The sequence below is a fragment of the Pygoscelis adeliae genome, unplaced genomic scaffold (assembly GCF_000699105.1).
Source record: "Pygoscelis adeliae isolate BGI_AS28 unplaced genomic scaffold, ASM69910v1 Scaffold94, whole genome shotgun sequence".
Lineage (NCBI taxonomy): Eukaryota > Metazoa > Chordata > Aves > Sphenisciformes > Spheniscidae > Pygoscelis > Pygoscelis adeliae.
Genome location: NW_008824547.1, coordinates 2,208,228 through 2,214,472, shown reverse-complemented (window position 1 = coordinate 2,214,472; position 6,245 = coordinate 2,208,228).

Below are 6,245 nucleotides of genomic sequence, written 5' to 3'. Positions count from 1 at the left end.
ATAAGCCACAAATAAAAATGGGAAGCTGACTTCAGTTGAGCATAAACATATTTAGAAAGGAGATGTTGCATGGCTCTAAGTTAAGTATTCTATATTAATTATGTGAACAACAATTAGAGCTGGTAAAAGTCCCCAGAAGTATTTTGCAAAGGAAAATGCAGACTTTTCATATTACTGACTTGGTATATTTAAGACATGTATATTGCAGTTTTTGGCACATCACCATTATCAAAACGAGAGAATTAAAATTTCTTAATCTGTACCTGTATAAAACCCATTACAGTATCTTAGAGACAAAGTCTGAGGGCTCTTCTTTATGTCAAGTAGTAAATTGCTTTCAGTGACAGTACAATTGAATAAACTGAAGACTAATTTTTTTTTTCCTCAGAGCTGTCCATATAGAAGATTTGCAATGACTTGAGTTCCTCAGTAATTTCTGAAAATGTCAGTAAGGCACCTAAGTCACTTACCGCAGTCTGGAAAATATTGGTTTCGACCTTATTAACACAGGAATGATGATCTCCTGGCTAAGGATGTACATGGGAGCTCTGGAAAGGTGTCCAGTTCTTGGGGCTGCCATGTGCTTCCTATGTGACCTCAGGAAAGTCACCTTTTCTTTGTACTGAGTTTCCCACATGTGAAATGGGGATAACACAGAAAACAGGTAGCATCTTGCTTATTTAGACAATATTTTCTTTGTGAGGAGATACTTTTCCCACCACGTAATTACACAGGTCTTCAGCAAAGTGGCTCAAGACTTTATTTGGAGCTCCTAACCACTAATAAAACAAAATCAACATGAAATGTTAAGAAAAGCCTTTGATCACCCCTACAACAATGTCTAATCAAAAAATCATAAAATAGTGTATGAATTCAAGTACCTGAAAATTATTATCTATTAATCTAAATGCTTAACTATATCTAGCTAATCTATCAAAAATCCTCCTGCATACACACTACTGTACTGCATGGAAATACACAAACTTTTTTCATTTTTTATGAAAAATATTTTAATATTATTTAATACTATTTTTTAAATATCACTAGAGACAAAGTTGTATGCATGCTGTACAAACATAGTGTAATCATAATGACTAGGTCAGAACCTGAATTGTTATACATGAAATATGTATATGTATGAAATTAAGAAATCTGCATTTCATACCAATACTTCCTGGCAAGGAAGTATTAAACTGGATTCTACAGGACTAAACCAAAATCAGTTGACTGTCCACAAGTGCTAAAGAACATTATTAATATTGTAGAAATTAAACTTCTAGTTAGGAAATGTCAGATATAAAATTGGCACATGGAGTCCTATTTAATCCTTATTGGGCATATATTGGAGGATAGTGTCTTTAATTTCATATCCACACTTCATAATTTCATTACCATTTAAGGCCAAGAGAAATTGTTCAATCATTCTGTACATAAATGACTGTCATTTCATCATCACCCTTGGACTGAGCCCAAAACTTTTATACTTGACTGAAGCATCGGTCCCAGAAAATCATGTGTTCTTGATTTAAAGACATCATGGGATGGAGAATGTACCACTACCCTTGGACATGTGTTTCAGTGGTTAATCCCCTTTAAAAAGGGTGCCTAATTTACAATTTGATTCGTGTGCTTTCAGATTGCAGGTGCTGGTTCTTATCATTCTTTTCTCAGATAAGCACCCGGCCTACCTATTCCCCACCTACCCTGCCCAGCGATACTTCTACACTGTTATCAAGTCCACTCACGCTATTCTTCTAAAAAATTAAATAGACTGAGCTCCTTAAGTCTCACACTGTAAAGCTTTAAAAAAAAAAAAAAAAATTTTTGTGGCCCTCTCCTCATCTTCAAATATTAATACTTTTTAAGAAGAGGGGCACCAAAGCAGCATGCCCTATTTCAGTAGCTGCCTTGACCCTCATTAAAACAGAGGTAAAATTAATTCCTCTTTTCCACTCCTGTGGTTTAACAGCCAAGGATCATAGGAGCCCTTTAAGAACACAAAATGATTTTTTCTACAGCATTCCCATTCATTTCACAAGCTGTACCTTCCATCCAGTAAACATTGCTGTTTCTTTTTACCCTTTTGGCCAGTTCTTTACTGCTCTGTGCAACCCTTTTTCGGAAGGTAAAATTATCTGTTCCCCCTTGGACTTCACAATGGCGGTCCTTACCACACCATTTAACTGCTTTACAAACATGAATTAACCAATGTGTCCATTGCCACTCTATGGTGTGATAGTACTTGTGTATTTTGCAAGGAAGAGGAATTAAAAGCCGTATCTTAGATATCAATATCTAGGTAAGATGTTGCCGACAAAACAGTTTTACCCCGTGCTGATTCCATCCAGCTGGGTACGTGAGGATACACTCAAAGCTTCCCTTGGGCAGACTGGTAGATCTGGTCCCTGTTTCCTCTACCCCTGCATTCAAATCCCAGGATTTCTTCCCCTGGGCAGCCTCAATGCCAAGAGGCGAGCTCTGAAAGATAAAGATTTGAGCTGCCTATAAAGATTTGAGCTGCCTGTTTTCAGTGTACATCAAACTAGCAGAGTGTTGTGCTAAACAGAGACCTGGATCCTGGCTGTCAGGTGCAGAACAGGCCTGCCTCGACATTGTCTATCCTGCTTCTGTCCCCAGAGCACCTCAGAGAAGCTGCTATGGAGAAAAGCAGTTTCTGGCCAAGGGCTGAAGCCTGTTCACGATTGCACCTTCTGATGAAATTTCTCTTTTGGAGGTCCCATGAAGGAGGAACAAGCATAAGCTGGACCAATCAGCAGAAAAACAGCAGCAGCCAAATCTAGAGGACAGGAGTCCTTCAAATTCCCTCTTCTTAATGTAAAATAAATAAATTTAAAAAAATTAGCAGGGTTTCCACTCTTGAGTGACTTTCTAAGATATTTATGTCCTAAGAGGGTTTTGTGTGTTTGCAGCAAGACTTGCCCTACACAAGGGCTAGCTTGTGCCTGCAAGATAGTAACTAGTTTCCTTTAGGAAACATCCAGATTTTGCCACAATGCAGTGCAAGTCTCTGCCTGCATTCCTATTCCTTATCTTCACTCTTCCAGAAACTAGATTGGCCACTGTGGTATAGCGCAATATACATAGGCTAACACCAACTGTAGATTTATTTGTGTATAATCCCCTTCTGTTAGACAGGTGTATATAAAGAGCTTCATTCACTGCTATCCTGATCTTGTCAGAACCTCTCATGTGCACAAAACTGTATCTCATAAGTGTAATGAAAGCTAGTTTCATAGTAATTGTTCGATACATTCTTATTATTCAGGCTGTATTAATGAATATTTTAACTGGAGATTAGGCTGAGGTGTGATTTCCACAAGATAAGAAATAGATTTGCCATGCTCTATTTTATGATTGTAAAGGAAGTGCGCCCCATAATATTATATTTCTTAATTCTTTCATATTATGCTCAACAGCAATTCGAACTCTCTGGATGATGCAGGGTTACAAAAATCTCACTTTGAGAAAGATGTGGACTTGCTGGAAGGCCTCCAAAAATCAGAGGCTTAGAAAACATGGCCTGTAAGGAAAGACTGAGGAACTGGGTTGTTAAACCTAGAGATAGGAGAACAGAAAGGACATGATAATGGCTTTCAAATACACAAAATAGTGTGTCATCTAGGAAAGTAATAACATGTAGATAGGTTAAAAAGTCAGTTTAAATGCAGAAGGGAAAGTTAGGTTGAACATTAAGGAAAGTCTGGTGACTTAATGGTCAGGACAGCAAAGCACTGGAATAGGCTAGGGAGTTTGTGGAACCTCTGCCCATGGAGAAGCTAAAAATGCGTCACACACACGTACTAGGATTGGCATGGATGGTAATAAGGCTCCCCCTAGAAATAAAGTGTGTTTGGCAACTTCTCGGGCTGCCTCCCAGCTCTCTTTTCTATGACATGACGTTTCTAACTAGGCCGTGGTTAAGTATGTTCATGTAGAACCTTATCTGTCAAAAGGCCAGAATAGCTGATTCAGAGGCACTAAAATTAATTTCTACTTGTTCTCCATGGCTACAAAAGTCTCCTGAACTGGCTGGGTATTACTTTAGAGTCTTTGGAATTCAGCTGGTCCTACAGCTACAAAACTTGTGATTCACATGGGGGAAGCTAAGGGATATTTCACTATTTCAGGCCCAAAATGCTGTCAGTTAATTACCAGAGATGGTAGAATTTGGATCTTGCAATGTGAAGGATGAATCCTGGTAAAGCAACACCACAAACGCTATCAGCTGGTAAGAAGGCTGACCCTTTTCTACCTTTATAGCAGGAGACAGTTGCTGTTCCTGACAACGTGCCGACGAGGAAGGTGGGACAACAGAGAACAAGTGAAGAGGGAACAGCTTTGCTGCAGGCAAGAAAGGTGCAGCTAGAATTAGAAAGAGCTCACACCTTGCTCGATAAAGCTATGTGGAGACATTGTGAATGATGGCCTGGAGATGGCCTTGAACGACCTCTGTAACACAAAATGAACCTTCCACTAGCAGATAACTGAATATGAATGAGGACTAGATCCCAATGGAAAAGTAAAGGCTGGATAATTCTCATCTGTGACCAGAGGCAACCAAGAGCATCAGCAGAGGGACCTACGGCAAGCAGTCCGTATCAGAGGACTAGCCCCTAAGAGGAAGAGCAGAAAGCCTATGGCTGGGGAGCACAGATTGGCAGGCGTAGCAAGCAGTATCCCAAATACTGGGGGGTAGGTGTACATGTGGAGGAAAATGTATGTTTCTGTGGGAGACAGCTCAGGCCCACGATTATCCCTTAGGTTGCCATCCAAAGGAGCAGGACAGGAGCACCACATTAAGGTGGAGTGTTTAAAGGAAATGCAGTAACTCCTCATGAACTGATAATTACAGCTACCCAAAGGAGCTTTGCTGGCAGGAGGATTTTACTAGCATCCTGGTTGGAAGGTCTGAATTTCTGTAAGAGAAATGCAGTGTAAGACAGACAAATCTGTCTCTCCACATCTGAATAGGGCCATTCTGAAGATTGCAACATACATCTCTGGAGGGCTTCTGTAGTGATTGTGTCCTTTTTCCAATGTTCCTGTAGAAAGTTATCGGGTAGATCAAAGGTTGGTGTGTCCCAGACACTATGTCAAGTAGATTCATGCTAAAGGAGCAACAACGGCAGTGCATACCATGCTCCCTTCCCTGATTTTGCAACGTGTATCCCATGTGCAGCTTCAAGATACCGTTACTTGAATCCTTCTAGGACTTAAAAGAGTGAAAGGAAGAGTGAAAGCAGGAAGCTGACATATACTTCTAAATACTACCACATTTCTTATGATCAGGCTGAAGAGCTCATGAAGTCAGGCTATTTTAGAAAGATGTCTGCAAAGAACCAATAAGCATACTGATGGATTAGCTGCAGAGCCAGTGCCAGGCTTACAGCACAGGTACTGCCTACAGGGTATGCCCCTGGCAAGGTGACTGCTGCATACCGTTGTTCTCTTTTCCGTTCAATCTTATAACAAACAATTGAGCTTCAGAAGGAAGCGTTCCCTTCCCCAGAGCAGAACCAAAGCAAATTAGCCACAGGCTGGATATCTAAGGACCTAGAGCTAAAAGGCATTGAAAAGCAAGCACTAAGGTGTGAGACCTACTTAGTAAAGCCAAATGACCAGGTTATGAGGATGCCAGGACAGGGGACTAAGATGACTTTAGTCTCAGTATTAGCACTGTGGGGTACAGAATGCATGCCGTAATAGAGGAATGATCACAATACAGCCCCGGCATCACTGGCACAGGTACGAGAAAGCACAGTCCTAAGTCCCTGAACTGTCAGTGACCAGCTGGAGTGCATAGAGCTCTGCCTGGGGATGGATGAGGAGCCGACTGAGAGCTTATGGGTCAGAATTAAAGGGAAGGCAGGGACAGGTGACATTACGGTGGGGGTCTGCTACAGGCCACCTGACCAGGAAGACCGAGCAGATGAGGCCCTCTATAGACAGATAGGAGCAGCCTCACGCTCACAAGTCCCCCTGGTCCTCATGGGGGACTTCAACCACCTCGACATCTGTTGGAGGGACAACACGGCAGGGCATAAGCAATCCAGGAGGTTCCTGGAATGCATTGATGACAACTTCCTTCTCCAAGTGGTAGAGGAGCCAACGAGGAAAGGTGCTGTCCTGGATCTTGTTCTCACCAACAAGGAAGGGCTGGTGGGGAATGTGAAGCTCAAGAGCAGCCTGGGCTGCAGTGACCATGAAATGGTGGAGTTCAAGAT